Source organism: Bubalus bubalis, chromosome 4 (genome assembly GCF_019923935.1).
Source record: "Bubalus bubalis isolate 160015118507 breed Murrah chromosome 4, NDDB_SH_1, whole genome shotgun sequence".
NCBI lineage: Eukaryota > Metazoa > Chordata > Mammalia > Artiodactyla > Bovidae > Bubalus > Bubalus bubalis.
In genome coordinates, this window is record NC_059160.1 from 34,189,646 (window position 1) to 34,207,923 (window position 18,278).

Here is an 18,278-nt window from a genome sequence, read left to right on the forward strand (position 1 = left end):
AGACATACCACCTAAAAAAAAAAAAAAAAGACATACCACCTAAGAGTTAATATCCCTGGCAGTGATCCTAAGTATGCCCCTGGCTAGGATTCCACAAATTGTCCACACTTCTGAGCGGGGTTCTGTGTGGGAATATTCCCGCAACTCCTAGAAAAGAGTTAAGAGATTGAGAGATATCTTGAAGTCTTTCTGTCTAAGAAGTAGTCCCAGATCATTAGCAGTTTAGAGAGAAGCACTGAATAAGAGTGGCCTTTTGGTAACTAGGTTGAAAGAACTGCTTAATTTCTTTCCACTATACTTAAAGTATCATTTTTATTGTTATTAAAAATTGCTAATGTCAACTGAATGAACATGTTACCCAGTTCAAAGCAGCCTAAACTGCTGAGGTAAGAAATTATAATGATTAGTTATTAGAGGGAAAACCATTACATGAATGCAATGGGGAGTTACAGAGCAACAAGTAGATAATTTCTGTCTAACTACTGGGTAATTAATGCAGTAAGCAAATAACATGTACATATTGGGAATGAAGAATTATAGATTATTTGCACTTATTTTCTTTCTGTGGCAATTAAATTAACTATCTTTGATTTCTCACCTGTTACCATGGTTATTTTCGGTGATTTGGGTCATTAATGTCTTGAATATAACAGTTACATTAAAATTACAGCTCTTTCAACTTTGCAAAAAGATTCTGAAGCTACTGTGAAAGAGAAAGCTGTTGGCTTACGGAAAAAGAGCTGCCTGTTGAACGAAACTGTTTCATCATCTTAAAGCTAAGAAGTCCCACCCTTTGCTCCTTGGTGATTTTCCCTAGTAGCATCGCTGAGATTGTGTTCACCTAGGACTGCAATGAATTGGCAGGTGTTCCTGGGACAGTAAATTCTAACTATGCCTACTTATGCTGCTAATACTTCCTCTCAATAATTAGAATAAGTTCTCTCCACCTCACCCTCAAAAATTCTGGAAAAAATAATATATATTAATTATATGATGAAAAACATATACTGAAACAAAATCAGCCCTTAATTCTCTAAAAATAAATGTGAAAAACAGACTGAGCTCTGGTGGAGCCATAATAACTAGTTCCTGCTCAGGACGTGGAACATTGCCATGAGCTTTCTCTTTAGAACAAATATCCCAGTATCGATGGCTTGGTGCTGACTAGATGTGAGGGAAAATCCTAAAAAAAAAATCAAGGCTCTACTTTACTGATTTTAGTCATATGTTCGAGAGTTCTCCTTCACCCACGTCTGGCTGTGCCCTTCACCCCTGGGCTTAGTGGATGTCTCATTCACCCAGGGGTGAGGGGCACAGCCAGAGGTGGGTGACAGAGAACTCTCAAACATATGAGGCACATGACAGGGGCTCCACTGTCTCCAAACACACTTTATAGAGAACATGTTATCCTTGAAAAGCAGACAATAATAAATACCCTGCCTTAATTGAACTCCAGGTCTTAAATCTTCTCCAACAGCTGTCCTCCAATAACCTGGGTGGACAGGTTATATGTGCCAAGACAGGAATCTGACAGTCTGATTCACCACATCAAATCAGAGATTCGTGCACCCTCTGTGGAGCTTTACTTGAATAAACAGAGGAGCCCAGAAAATGGAGTCTTCATTTTCAGTGAAGAAACTGGGGGGGCTTCTTCTCTGCCCATATTTCTTGCACCCATGCTATGCACAATTTTAGACCTCATCTCAAGAATGCAGCAACACCTAAAGCAACTGCTTTTACACTTCTCTTTGACCTCATGCATGCTAAGTCACTTTCGGAGAAGGCAATGGCACCCTACTCCAGTACTCTTGCCTGGAAAATCCCATGGACAGGGGAGCCTGGCAGGCTGCAGTCCATGGGGTCATCAACAGTCAGACACGACTGAGCAACTTCACTTTCTCTTTTCACTTTCATGCATTGGAGAAGGAAATGGCAACCCACTCCAGTGTTCTTGCCTGGAGAATCCCAGGGACAGGGGAGCCTGGTGGGCTGCTGTCTATGGGATCACACATAGTTGGACACGACTGAAGTGACTTAGCATCAGCGTGCTAAGTCACTTTAGTCATATCTGACCCCTGATCCTATGGACTGTAGTCTGACAAGCTCCTCTGTCCATGGGATTCTCCAGGCAAGAATTCTGGAGTGGGTTTTCATGCCCTCCTCCAGCATATCTTCCGGACTGAGGGACTGAATCAGAATCTCTTATGCTTCCTGAATTGATATGCAGATTTTTTACCATTAGCATCCTCTTTGATCTCAGGAGAGTAGAGAAAAGGGTTGAAGCCAGGCCTTGAGATATTGCTGGAACAGAGAGTGAGATATGGTGGCAGGCTGAGAGATTATCATGCCTTACTGTGGAAAGGAACATTGTAAGAAAAATGATAATGCTCTACATATACCTGTAGAACTGGAAAGAGTGTATATGGGAAGAGGGTAAGTGCTTTTGCATAAGTAAACGCTTTTCTCCTGTGGATTCATTTATTCTTTTACACAACAAATATTTCTTAAGAACGTACTACCTGCTACACACTGTTCAGCAAGTTAGGAAATCAGCGGTGAACAAAATAGTCAAGGTCCTTACTCTTATCAAGTCTACAGTCTCACAGATGAAAATAAAATTAGCCAAACCATTGTATTAATGGGGCTGGTGCACTGGGACGACCCAGAGGGATGGTACGGGGAGGGAGGAGGGAAGAGGGTTCAGGATGGGGAACACGTGTACACCTGTGGCAGATGCATGTTGATGTATGGCAAAACTAATACAATATTGTAAAGTTAAAAAATTAAATTAAATTAAATTTAAAAAAATCAATTATAAACTGTAAAGATGTTCTGAGAAAACATTTAGGATACCCAAGCTTAGGATATCCAAAGTAAGTGAATTATTCTATACAAGCATATAACAGACAGAATGATCATATCTGGAACATCAGAAAATACACTCCTCAGCAAATGTCATTTTAGCTGATCTGAAAAATATGAGTCAGAAGTGAAGAGCTTCATAAACAGATAGAAAAAGGAAACTCAATGACCCAAAGATGAGAAGGGAGAGCACCATGGGTATGAAAATGAAGGATGGCCATTCTGTTAAGAGTGCAGAAAGTAAGGAAGAGAAGGATAGAATAGATCATATAGAGCCTTGCAGGCCAGTGTAAAATTGTGGTCTTTATCCTAAGCACAATAGAAAGCCATTGATAGGGCTGCACAAGGGAAGACTTACAACTGTATTTGCATTTTTAATCTCTTTGCAGGTACTGAGTACCGACTAGAACACAAGGTGGCAAGAATGGTGAAGGAAGATTCTCAACTGGGAGGTTACTGCAGAACCAAGAAAGATGGCATCTTGGCCCAGGATGGATGGTGGTGGACATATTAATAAAAAGAAGCTGATGAATGAACAATTAGGCATAAAATTAACCTAGGATATCCAAAGTAAGAGGGAGGGTGACTCTTGGTGTCTGGCTAACACAACAAGATGTGGATGGTGTCATTTGTTAAGATGAGGAGCATCAGTGAAGAATCAAGTTTGGGTGGATGAAGAAGAGTTCAGTCTTGCCTTAGAAGGTCTAAAGGACACAGAGGATTTTTTTTTTTTCATGATTGATATCATGAAAACAAAGGTCTAATCAAAAACTCATAAATCAAACTCAGGGTGAGAGAGGAGAATCTCTGACTTTGTCTTATTGTTTGCTTGTGAGTATGTGTGCTTAGTCACTCAGTTGTGTTCGACTCTCTGCAACACCATAGACTGTAGCCCACCAGGCTCCTCTGCCCATGGGGTTTTTCAGGCAAGAATCCTGAAGTGGGTTGCCATTTCCTCCTCCAGTGGATCTTCCCACCCCAGGTATTGAACCTGCATCTCCTGGAGCTCCTGCATTGCAGGCAGATTCTTTACTGCTGGGCCATTGAGGAAAAGTATTGTTTGCTTACTTTTATTAACTTTAAAAATAAAAACTAATAACTCTATGTCTGTTATTTTAATTTGGTTTTTAAGCTTAAAATTTTTAAAAGCTTCATTCATGTAATGAAGTTACAGGACTTTTAAGCTGGAAAAGACCATATATTAATAAACGGTATCAGTCAAAAAACATGGTCCCTCAAAGCTTGCAATGTACTCAGTGAGTGAATGATAATGTTAGAAAGCAGCCAGAAGTCTAGTGAGAACCAGAGAAGCTTTCTTCCTCTGACAGGGACAGTGTGGCTCCTAGCCTGGCTGACAGCCCCCATCACCAGGGCGGTGGGAGTTGGGAGCAGGGGAAGAATCTTATACACACACACGCTTGTCCCCCATTCCTGAGCTTTTCCAGTCAACCTGAAGTGACCCAAGGGTCTGTACTTTTAAATGCCTTCCAAGTGACTTGATGATTGACCAGATTCAGTTTGGCAACCCACTCCAGTGTTCTTGCCTGGAGAATCCCAGGGACTGGGGAGCCCGGTGGGCTGCCGTCTATGGGGTCACACAGTCGGACACGACTGAAGTGACTTAGCAGCAGTACCCCATAAATATACCAGGTATCCCATACCAGCTCTCCTTGGGGCTTCTCAGGTGGCGCTAGTGATAAAGAACTCACCTGCCAATGCAGGAGACACAGGAGACACCAGTGCAATCTCTGAGTCACGAAGATCCCCTGGAGGAGGGCATGGCAACTCACTCCATTGTTCTTGCGGGGAAAATCCCATGAACAGAGGAACCGGACGGGCTATAGTTCATGGGGTCACAAAGAGTAGGACATGAATGAAGCAGCTTAGCACACGTACATACACCAGCTTTCCTTAGGCCATTTTATAAGATTTAAAAAAAACAAATGGATATTTATAAGATATTTAAAAAAACATTTATAAGATATTTAAAAAACAAATTGCTTTTTTCCCCTAAGTAAATGCTTCCAGTTTAGTAAGGCAACTAAAAGTGTTCATTATGAAAAGTATTCGTCACTGGAGTGAACTCCAAGATTTTAAATTCATTTTGAGGTACATGTGAATGATAAGAGGCTTCTTCATTTCTGTGGAAAAATAAATTAGTTCCAGTACAAAAAATGATCCAATATAAATATCTCCCTTTTATAAAATAATAATCCCTTGGCTGTATTAAGACTCTTCTAGAAGCTTAAAATAGTTCAATACTCCTAAGAGTAAATGTCTAATTTTGGTATTTTACTTTAAGTGTTTGAGTTTTTTTTTCTTTTAATAAAGATACAGTAGGGCCAAATCAGGTCCAATTTATTCTTTGAGGATTATAAAACACTCAAAAGTATAAAAAAGGGATATTCTATAGGCAAGAATGAACATTCATGAATACCAGATTTTATAAACAATACAAATGATAGTATCTTGGAAAACTGAGCAAAATTCAACAGCGACAATCAGTATAACAGAAAACAATCCCTTAGGTATTGATAATCATCCTAGACTTTGGTGAAAGGAGGTCATAAAAATCAAAGTTAAGTGAAGCAGTTACACAGGACTTGGAGGATCGCGTGAAAAGGGCGTGGGGATAGTAGGTAGGGACTGGCACATCTGGCTTTAGTAGAGAGATGAATATGGTGAGCTATTTTCGTCTGACTGACCATTATGCCCAGAAACATGCAAATGCTTTCCTGGTTTCTTTCTCTTCAGATTCCATAGTACCTTTGTTTCTCTCTGTTCCTCCTCCTCCCTCTCTCTCTCCTTCTCTCTTGGTGGCCATTAACTATACTGACAGTTTGACAGGCTGAAATAAGGAAATAAAACACTTAAACATTGTTTCCTGATGTATGCATTCATCTCTCCTGCCAAACACAGATATTGAGGAGATACTTCACTCCTCCTGTCAGCTTACTAAATTACACCCCAGCTTGCAGGTCTCTCAATCTCAGTGAAGCTCCCTTCCTTCCAGAAGAATATGCAAGAGCTTCCGTCTTTTCGCCGAAATCCTTTCCTTTATCATTTTTAATAGTGAATTTTCCTAAGCTATGGGTTGGATCTCTGTAAGGGGCTGATTATCTTCCTACTTTTTAAAAGCTGGCAGGGTTCAGTTTTATTTTTTAGAGCGCTTTCACTTAAGCAAGGGCAAATGGATCCTGAACCTGGTTAAAGGTTTCTTTCTCAGAACCAACCAAGAGTTTCAACTTTTTAAAACTAGGTACTCATTAACCTAACACTGATTTAACACTAATTCTCTTGCCAGGTCCAGTGATAGAAAGAAGGCTGATCAGGCTTCTGACATCCCCAAAACATGCCCGACCACAAATAATAGAAGCTTCTGCCATTATTATTTGTATGGGGCAACTAGATTTTTCTGTTCAGCAAACTTTGAAAACCTTACAAATTAATAATTAACTTCTTCCAGAGGTGGCTGTTGTAGATTAAATTTTGAGAGAATAGTAACTAAGAGGGAGGCACTAAAGGAGAGAAAAAGATTTTCAATTGGTTATTTACCTCTTTTTCATCACCATTAACATGAAGAAGAAATTTCAAGGTGAAATATTCAAGAATTTGAAACAAAAAGAATAATAGAAGTTAACCTCTAAGACTTTTTATTTGCTTCATTCTTTTAACTGCATTTATCCAGTACCTACTCTATGCAGTGCTCAAGTATATATTCTCTGAAAGATGCTGAGGACAATCCCACATCTCCTGTCTGGTTCCTAAGATACTTGCAGTCTAGAAGAGATGCCACACTTGTAAGTAAGTAGAACACAGGTGGAAACTATTTCCAAGTAGAGCTAGAAATAAAATGTGATGGAAATCAAAGAACGAAGAAAGCAGCCCTGCCCCCACCACCCACACTGAGAAATTCACAATACAGTCTCCCTAAAAGATCAAAAAATTTCCTCTACAAGACTTACATATTTTACTGTAATTCCTTGTGTTTTTGTTGCTGTTGTCGTTATGTATGTTGTCTGTTAGGCCATAAAATCTGTGAGGCCTTGTGTTTTGTCTAGTCTGTTCATGAATGTATTTTCAAGAACCCAGTAGGCTACAAGTAATGTGTTCCCAATGAATATCTGTTGAATGGGTAAGTGGGTCATCCTGTGATAATAAATAGTGAGTGAATCTGAATCTTCTAAGGAAGATTTTCTGAATTTCTGATTGATATTAATTCCCTATCTTATTGAAGATCACCAATAAGACAGAAGACTTGTGTAAAGTTGCTGGACACTCCAATGATCATAGATACCATATATAATTAGCACAATTGCCAAAACAACTATGACCAAATGACAATTTTTGTAGAGCTGACAGGCTTCCTTTTACTTACAAGGCCCCTCTTTTGCAATATGACCACCTTCAGTGATTACAGGATTAATCACAGAGGTGAGTAAATCTCTCTGCAGTGTTTCTTTCTCCTCTTTGCTTCATATTTTTCCCAAGAAATAATACTTTCAAAAATAGCCTTGCACCATCTTCCAAGAATTGTAATCCAGTTATTGCTAGTATAAATTATCCATAGAAGTGAAAGGTTACTATAGTAAAGATTATAAAAATGTAAAGATAAGTTACTCAGAAAATCCACTTGCAGAATAGCTTCACCAGATGAGATTAAATTATTTTACAATAAACTATTTGGTATCCAAATCATTTTGCTTTATCAAAAGTTACCTGAAATATTAGCTACTATTCATTAAGCATTTATTTATAAGCAAAACACACGGTGCTACATGAATATTTCTTCACTAAAGCCCCACAATTACCTTATAAAAGAGAAATTTTATCCCCACATCACAGATAAAGAAATTGAGGCACTGAAAGATTACTCTGAAAGTTGAGGAATCCAAGTCCACCCTGCTCTGAAACTCCAACAAATCATTTATATTCTTTGCTCAGCACTCGTTATATAATGCAGTGATTGTGTTTATTTTGGCTTAAAATTCACAAATATTTCACAAGAAAATTCTTCTCAGTAGTGGTCATAACTTAGCACTTTCGAGTTAGTATCACATGCAAAATTCAAACTTAGTTACCTGGCTTGAAAAAATATACAAATTATAGCATTTGCTATCTCATGATAAAGTCTTAAACGTCTGATTCAAAAATGCCATTGTGATTATAAGGCGGCAAATTATGCATGAGGCTGGTGGGGGCGAAGCTCTGAGAACTGGGTCTTGCACGGGTTTCATGGGTAAGTTAGGACATATGCAATAGGATTTTTTGACTAATTTCTCCTACGTGCCTCTTGTCTTGTCTTCTCCCACTGTTTTCTCAAGTGTCTTGGCAATATATTAATATATTACCCTTTAAAATGTTAGAAAGAGTACTTTGGGGAAAATTACTCTTCTTGTTCTTCCTTACCAATACATCTGGGGTGAGATATGAATAATTCTGATCCCCCAAATTGCACTCTTTCTATTATAATATATTGCCTTCCAGTAATTTCTTCTGGTTTTAAGAGTCAAAAGAAATTCCGTTTTTGCCATACTCCAAAACCCTTTTCTAAATTTAATTCATATATTTGATCAAGGGATTAAAAAAAGGCTAAAATTTTTGTCCTCAATCTCTAAAACACCAAAATGATTCTATGCATATCCTACCCTTGACCAAAAAAGACATCTGAAAGACATTGAAACAGAAGGACCATCTCTTTTTACCACACTTACATCTTTCCTCAATTTCATTTTAAAAATATTTACTCATAATAACACTAGATCTTTATAACATATAATATGAAAAACAAAAGTAGGAGAGTGAAAAATAGAGAGAACTAGTAGAATTGCAAGGACAAGAAAAAGAAGGAAGAGAAAAAAGAGAAGAAAGAGGATGTTAAAAAAATAAGAGGAGAAAGACAGATTCTTTTTGTTTTGTCCACATCTTTTGGTAAAGTTAGAGCTTTGCTTTAAAATAAAATAGTTTCTTTCAATGCTCAATGACATTTTATTTCTAGGTAACTTCCTTCTGAAATAGGTTAATTACAGAGGCAATTAGTCTAGCACACACAGGATGTCACTATTCCCTTATATAAATAGAATTGGCACGCATGTTTCAGGCAGAGAAAAATATCTGTAAAGACCAGATTTCAAAATGTAATAGAATTTTGTGCTATTTTGCCAGTTTGGGTTAAATTTTCCTATTGTCATCATCCTTATTTACTGAACAGCCTTTATGTTTTATTATCATCATAGAAGCTCTCTATGTAAGTAGGAAGGTCTACTCAAATCATAAAGAAAAAAATCCAAAATGAAACAGTATTATGACATAAAGTAACTGAACAGGAATAAGTAAGGTCTTATTAGCAAGGCAAATATAGATAGGAAAGAGGGAGCTGGAACTGAAAAAGCTAATTCTATATTAGTTTAAACAAATGTTCTAACCTATGCAGTCTCCTAGGTTTTTTGTACAATGACTTTATTTTACATATTCAACTTTGGAAATTAGTAACTAGCGTCCTTCTGACAACCAAAGGCATAGTACAAGAGCTTTGCTAAAAGCTGAATATATGTAGCACTGGGTATCATGATCCAGTCCAGGGACACACATGGAATTCACAGGAAAAGTTGTTAAATCATTAATAATGGCATCCATTTTAGCCCGAAACTCCTAACTACTGATTATTGCTTGCCTATTTATCAAAACCAAAATGATAAAGTGCTCTTCAAAAGAATAAATTGCCATATCTAGTACTAAATACATATTCATAGAGGGCACTTTGTCCTTCTTGATGGTGGCTACCCAGGATGACAAAACTGCAAGACACTGATGACATGCTAACATCTATGGTTCATTAGCTCCCCGTTTACGGCAGTAACAGTGAAAGCAAGGTCTTTGGGGCAGATCCTCATATTAATCAATACATTCCTCTCTCTTCTATGACCATAAAGTATTATCCTTGGTTTGAGCAGCTGTCTCAAATAAGGTTTGCTATGGGTCACAACAGTGTCTGAGAGAGATACATAGTGACCATGAGTACAAGGGAAAACACTCAAATTTTATTTCCTAATAATGATGGTCACCTTGCATTCGTCTCATGCACAAAGCACTGCATACTGCCTACAAATAAACCTAGGAGAGTATGTGCTTCAGCCATGGGGTTACTCCACCTGGGTTTAAAAATTGGCGCCACCTCTTACAAGCTGTTGAGTCATAGTAAGTTACTCAATTTCTCTCAATTCCCTCAGCTGAAAAATGAGTATGCGAGTACCTACTTCACGAGGTACTTAGGAAGCTTAAATTAGATACTACATGCAAAGATCAAGAACAAAATCTGGCAAAACGAAAAGTCCTCAGTAAATGATAGTTATTATAACATTCTGTAACTTATAAAAAGTGATGGCGTTTTTCTGATTTTTACATCTGTGTGTGCATATTTAAATCAGAAAAGCTTGCATTTAAATTTAAGCTCCTGTAAGAAAATGCAGACTTTTCATTGGTGGTGAAAGTCTACAGGATAAGTTAACTGAGGTTTATAAAGCCTTCTATCAGCAATAGCATCATCCCCTAGGCTAGTCTGTACAGCAGTCTCTTTGGGGTTTCAATCTGGCTTACCTGAGTATACAGCAGCAGCACGGCAGACACAGGCTTTCCTCTCCAATGAGTCCAAGACTACCCCTGATGACGTAGGGATGGGCAGGGGATGAAGTGATCTCCCTTCCAGAAGGTGAACGGTGGCACCAAGAACTTCTTACAAGAACTTTTTTTGGTAAAAGATCATTGGCTTTACTGCTTCTATCTGACCTTTCTGCCCTATTTCCCCAGGGAGTTTGCTAGTGGGTGGGTAAGGGTAAGTCAGCTTTGCAGCTAAGCCAGCTAGGCAAATAAGTTGTTTTGACTATAGTGCCTACAAATATAGAGATACGTGCATACGTATATTCTTTCCATGCATGCACCAGGATAGCTCCAGAAAGTATGATAATTCAAAGTATATTACAGAGATTAGAGAGAAACATATTAGAACGTTTCCTTCTCCGTAACAACTAAATAAATCATGTTTGTTATTACAAGTCACACACACCCACATATACACAGTGGTTTCAAGTCTCAAAATCTTTCACTTGGGGATTGCCTGATGAGACTGAGTCCTTTTGGGCAGGAGAGGAACCTCTAGGTTTTAAAATTACTGCTCTTGTATCAATATTTTCAGCTACTCTAACAGGCTGATTTGGACTGACTTTACGGGTAACCAGATCAATCGTGTAGACATTAATACCTATGAGGGCATGTGGAAAGGGAATCAGCCAAAACAGCCTATGAAATGGACTAGAAAATCACTATCAGAATGGACATTATCAACACAATAGAATTCTTCACAGCCCAGTTCTTCTTTACACAAACGAGGGCATAGAACAATTCAAATCAGCTCTGATGCCAGGACTGTGTGATCAGGTAGCGTTAATAACCAGGAGTAGCAGAAAATTGCCGTGAATCTGGCTGGTCAGTTATATGAGTGTTACTCTTTCCTTCTAACTCAGCATTTAGATGACTTTGGTATTTAGCAATTAGTCGGACCTAATATGACCAATTATTCTGAGACATTTTTCAAATTCTTTAGGATCTCAGAAAATCACAGCAAGTTATCAAGGTGAAAAAACAAGGGCTATTAATATAACAGCATTATACACATAATAAAATGTCCTGCTCCACCAGTAAAACCAGATGATTTGCAAAACTCCATTCCTCACATAAATGCAAAAAATGTAATTAAATACTATTAATTCTATTGTGCCAAGTCACTTCAGTCATGTCCAACTTTGTACAACCCTATGCACTGTAGCCAGCCAGGCTCCTCTGTCCATGGGATTCTCCAGGCAAGAATACTAGAGTGGGTTGCCATGCCCTCCTCCAGGAGATCTTCCCGACCCAGGGATCAAATTGATGTCTCTTATGTCTCCTGCATTGGCAGGCAGGTTCTTTACCACTTAGTACCACCACATCATATAAATATATTATTACAAAAGTATATACATGCAAATAGTTTCTATTCTATTCTTACCTTTGTCTTTACCTAATACTATCTAAATATTGAAAAATTTACCTGTGAAATGATATCTACCTAAATTTTCTGAGTTAGTTTTACTAATTCTTTTCTGCTATTTGCTCTACTTTTTCCCCTTCTCTCTCTCACTTGTTTCTTGATTTTACTGGGCAAAAATTAGTTATAATTTAGCCTCTTTTTTTTTTTGCTACATACGGTTTCACTTTCCCCTCTCACTCCTTCTTTTTTCTGCCATCACTCCTGGAAGATAGCCATAAGCCACGCTGGAGAAATGCCAGGGTGTCCTGATCTTGCACAGTTTGAGTGCCTCCGTGTATATCTCAGCGAGGCTTACCCAAGTCACCACTTACAATATTGAGTAGAAAGTGCAGGTTGGAATAGTCAGCATTTATAAGTCAGCTGGTTACATGATACAAAAATATATAGCCAACTTCAGAATTTATAGCAATAACATTTATGTATCGTGTTACTCCTAGAACAATCCAATTTATAAAGTGCCTATTGTGTATACATAAGGAACAATCATAAATCATTTACATTAAACAGTGTCAACTAGCAAAACATGACTTTCCCCCTAAATTCTGCACACTGAGATTAATGAGGTTTTTGAAAGGAAGCACACTAAAAAAAAAAAAGAAAGAAAGAAAGAAAAAAAAACCCAACCAACTCTGATTCATCTTAGGCAGATAACATATCCATATAAAGGAGCAGGTGTCTGTAGTATGATTTAGAACACCTATGGAACATCTCTGGAAAATATTAACCTTCTCTGAAGTAGAGAGCCATCTACGAACTGAGCTAGAAACGTGGCAAGAAACCAAGTCTGTCATCAACCTCAAGCTTTCTTTTATTTCCTTCTCAGTAAAGAATGGAATTACAACAAATAAACAGAGAACACTTCAGGCCCTATTTGACCAGTTGTCTTACATGTTTTCATCTACAGGCATTTTGAGAAAACTTGAGACAGAGCATGTAGATTACCTGCTTTGTCTCTTTCACTCCTAGTTGGAGAAAAATTCCTATCAGTGATGAAAGCAATCAAGAGTACCAAAGTGAAAAGCAAATACGTATGCAGATTTTTCTCCCTCTGTTCACTCCCTAGCTTATCCCCTTCAGACAAGCAGTCTACAGATATCTATACTTTAGGGTCTTGAATTAAAACCCATTCCTTCTCTCTAAAAAGCCCTTCAAATAAATAATATGGAATGTTTTGACTGTTCACATCTGTAAAAGTATTTAATCTTACCTGAAACTTTATACCTACACAACTGAATTGGACATTATATAAGAAAAACACAATTTGAATTTCTCTTGCAGAAATTTGCTTCTCTATCTTCCGTCTTTTGAAAGGATTACAGGAGTTATATTTTCTTCCTGCCTTAACTCACAACCTTAAAAATAACCATTGATTTGTTTTAGCCAAAATGGAAAAGTAACACTTTTATTAAATGTAAAAATGTTAATTCCTTTAGAAAAAAAATTTCATTTCTCCAAATCTATTAATGACTAATTTCCCTATAATTAAAATGAAAACTGAATCTGAAAAACAGAGACAAATGTATAGCCAGAAAATCTATAAACTAGTTTTCACTGAATGAACTACCTGCTGTTTCCTGTTCACAGATAATTGACACTGTGTAGATAGGTTATAATCTAGAAAGCAAAGCAAAACAAAAACCATACAGAGAGAGAGAGAGAGTGGTAACTGATCTACAAGCTTCTGAATTGAAATAAGAACTGATGGTAAACTGAGGTTTCCAGGAGAAGGGTTTTAAAAATAACATGCTAATCTGGAAAGGCAGATACACTATGGCCTTTGTAGAAAGATTCTGAAAACTGGGCACCCTCCCAAACAGCTGTATTTCACTAGTATTAATTGGTAGGGGAAAATATAATGCATTTCTTCACAACTGAGAGTATTAAACTTAACAAGGAGCAGTGACAACTCACTTCAGTCATAAGCAGATTTCAGTTAAAAAGCTTATCCATTCATGAGGAAGGGTGTTCAAACTTCAGAGGGTTTTGCTTGTGTAAAGAGACAAAAGGGAAGACAGAGAACTTTTCTTCAGTTAACATGTTTATTCTCTAAAATTATCTGGTGATCTCGGAATTCTTTCCTATTTTTGATTCACTTGAGAAGAAAAACTCCTGTGCTCAGTGAAGCAATTTTAAAATCCCAGGCTAACCCCTTCTTCTTGTCAATACACTGAGAAAACTATGTAAAAATAAAGCATAATTATGTCTCCCATCTGGGTGGCTGCCACTGTAGTTCTCTGCATTCTAACAAGTTGTTTTCTTCCCAATATTAATGAAAAGTAGACAATGATTATGTAAGCATTTTTAAAGGACTAGTGTGTCCTATGATTGACCTACCTATATTTTCCGCCAGTTCTCTCTAGATTTTTCTAATAAAATAAATTTTAAGGAAATAACTGACACTTGACCAAGATGTTCTAAAAAATATGACTAGAAAGAAAAGAAATCGGAAACTGAAAAGGATTTGGGGTCAATTATCAAAAAAAATTTCCTTTACAAATTACTTTCATAGACCTGGTTAACATTTTTCAACTGAACTGACTGTACTGAAAGGATTTAGGAAACATATAAACAAAGACGCCTAAAACAATAAAAATTGTTGATTCAACATTGAAAATGTTCTTTTTTCTCTAATGGAAACCTAACACTGCCAGTAGGAAGTTCTTAACTTGAGTAAACGACTTTTCCTCTTCTCCTTATACAAAATAAGAGCTAAAGAAATAGCTTCAGGCTGATCTACTACATTCCCACTTTAGCTAATAAGAAAATATAACCTCTTTTCCATTTTTAACTTGAAAACATCATTTAAACGATTAGCTAAGGATGAGAAATGCTGGGCTGGAAGAAGCACAAGATGGAATCAAGATTGCTGGGAGAAATATCAATAACCTCAGATATGCAGATGACACCACACTTATGGCAGAAAGTGAAGAGGAACTAAAAAGCCTCTTGATGAAAGTGAAAGAGGAGAGTGAAAAAGTTGGCTTAAAGCTCAACATTCAGAAAATGAAGATCATGGCATCTGGTCCCATCACTTCATGGGAAATAGATGGGGAAACAGTGGAAACAGTGTCAGACTTTATTTTTCTGGGCTCCAAAATCACTGCAGATGGTGACTGCAGCCATGAAATTAAAAGACGCTAACTCCTTGGAAGGAAAGTTATGACCAACCTAGATAGCATATTCAAAAGCAGCGACATTACTTTGCCGACAAAGGTCCGTCTAGTCAAGGCTATGGTTTTTCCTGTGGTCATGTATGGATGTGAGAGTTGGACTGTGAAGAAAGCTGAGCACTGAAGAATTGATGCTTTTGAACTGTGGTGTTGGAGAAGACTCTTGAGAGACCCTTGGACTGCAAGGAGATCCAACCAGTCCATTCTAAAGGAGATCAGTCCTGGGTGTTCTTTGGAAGGAATGATGCTAAAGCTGAAACTCCAGTACTTTGGCCACCTCATGTGAAGAGTTGACTCATTGGAAAAGACTCTGATGCTGGGAGGGGTTGGGGGCAGGAGGAGAAGGGGACGACAGAGGATGAGATGGCTGGATGGCATCACCGACTCAATGGACATGAGGTTGGGTGAACTCCAGGAGTTGGTGATGGACAGGGAGGCCTGGCGTGCTGCAATTCATGGGGTTGCAAAGAGTCAGACACAACTGAGTGACTGAACTGAACTGAGTATACACAAAATTAAATTTTGTTCCTTTATTCAGGAAATGCCAGAAACAACAAATTTTCCTATATGGCTATGGATATCAATGTTGGGTTTTGGGGGGTACTTTGGTTCTAAACGGAGAAGGCAATGACACCCCACTCCAGTACTCTTGCCTGGCAAATCCCATGGACGGAGGGCCTGGTGGGCTGTAGTCCATGGGGTCACTAAGAGGCGGACATGACTGAGCGACTTCACTTTGGTTCTAAAAGGTATTTATTCAATGTCACTTTCAGAATATCTTAACCTGGAGTCTATATATTGCTATTAAATCTATAGGTTTTGGGAATTATATGTAAAATTTCATGTAATTATATGAATTATATGTAAAATATACACACCATTGTGATTTCTCCTACAGCCAATCATTCTTTTCGACTACCTAGCATCCATGCACCCTCTTTCTGTGAACAGGACCCCATTTTCCTCTGTAATTCAACCTTAATGGCTAATTCATGGAAAATGATGAAGCTGACTCTATCTCCTCCTCCAAGAGAGATGATGATGTTGTTTAGAGGCTAAGTCGTTTCTGACTCTGTAACCCCATGGACTGTAACCCAGCAGGCTCCTCTGTCCATGGGATTCTCCCAACAAGAATACTGGAGTGGTTGTCATTTCCTTCTCCAGGGGATCTTCCCAATCCAGGGATCGGATTGGGAAGATCCCCATTTGCAAGCAGATTCTTTACTCCTGAGCCACCAGGGAAGCCCAACAGAGATGCACAGGATTACTGTGTGATCTAACCAACGCGAATTAGTACAAACAGATTTTGATAGGTCTTCTGGGAAAAAGTCTCTCTTTTTCCTGTTTGATCTGAAGCCTGAGAGGATGTTATAGCTGCAGCTATGCTGCTGCCACCATCCTGCTACCAAATGAAGCCAGAGGCTGGGGCTGCACTAGTGGGAGCTCAGATAGAGAAAAAATGAGTCTTGTTTACAGTATTTTAATCCAGAAGTTAGTTCTGTGCCTATATTTTCTTTCATTTCTTTAGGAAATACAATAATTGATTTTTTAACTATGAAAGTATGATAACATATTTATAAATAGATTTTCTATACTTGAATAAATAACACACACACATGCACATTCATACCATCTTACTCCACATATTAGCATAGCTGATTTCTTCAACTTAAATGTTACTGGCCTTTTCTGACCTTTTCAACCTAAGGTAAATTCCCTGCTCTGTCTTCTTCATTCTGTTCATCCTACCTGTCATATACCTATTGTCATATACCTAACTATTGTCATATACCATATACGTGCCATATACTAGTTCTAATTTTGGTACACAGGAATTCGGTCAGTTTTCCAGTCCTTTTTCAGTCAAAGTTAGCACAGTGCAAGATTACTTCTCAGGAGATAGAGACAGGGAGAGGGAAAAAAAGAGAGACAGAGAGAGACAGACAGACTGAGAGAGACAGACAGACAGAGACACACAGACAGTGAGGGAACAAGGGGAACAAGATTTTAAAAACCGAAGGTTCAAGTAGAGAGCCATGTAGTAAGTTTCATCAATGATGGAACAAATCAAAATTCTGATTACACACATACAAGAAAATACATTTAAGCAAATATCTATAGCATAGATCAGGAGGAAAAGATTTTCATGCATTTTGATCTCCATTTCAACCAAACTTAGCTGACATAACTATGGAGCCCCTCAAAGTAACTGCTGGGGTTTAGCAGCACTTACCACTTCCTTTGAACTGGCTCTATAAATGCCAAGAGTGAGTATTTTAGATTAAATGAATAGATTAATAAACATCTTTGGAATATCCATTATTAAGGTTGATTTATGTTCTCTTGCCAGCAGTAATTCAAGGAAATGCCACGCTATTCAAAAAATACTGCACGTCATTCTCACTACTTTGCCAATGTTATGACACCATGCAAGTGTGACAATATCTATATTCTTTCACCAAACTAAGTATACACAAAAGCTGATAGATATTAAACCACTTAAAGTTTGCATGGGCATCAGCACAGGAACCACTCATATTTATAACTCTGATAAATGGCCTTTCATTTATAAATTTATAGTGTATCCATAATTTCTTTAGGGAACCAAGAGGTTCATTCAAAAAATTGCCACAACATTTATCTATCTAAAGATGATAGATATGGTTTATGAAATTAAATGCTTTTAAAAATTAAAATGATATTGCTAAGAAAAAGGACATGTTCTTTCCTGGTTTGCTTACATTTTTAGATGATCACAAATGCACTCTCAGCAGTTACAATATTTAATCTAAATAGAATATTAATATATTTATTAAATATGCCCAAATATATTGTTGTTAGGGTTGTGAGGCATCAATATGAACTACTGGGCATCAAGTTCGCTTAAATTTATTATTTTATTTTCTAATGCCATTCCTCTGCAGTAACCTTATGAAATATATAAAGTATCATTAGAATATAATATTTCTTATTTAGATTTAGTACTAATTACTAATTACTGTATTTAGTTTTTCAGGACTACTCCCAGCAAACTTCATGGCTTATTGTAAGCATAGACTACTAAAACTATAACAAATAAAATTACTTTAAAAAAATGTATATTTGCCAAACATCAATGTTAACTAATAAGGAGTCCTATTTTTAATCCCAATATACACTTTGTT

At 37.6% G+C, this 18,278-nt stretch overlaps 1 protein-coding gene across 14 annotated transcripts in view; it reads right to left on the reverse strand.

Annotated features, from left to right (window-relative positions):
• The window catches only part of SOX5 (SRY-box transcription factor 5), a 1,156,954-nt gene that overhangs the window by 927,003 nt on the left and 211,673 nt on the right, over nucleotides 1-18,278 (reverse strand). The window lies entirely within an intron of this gene.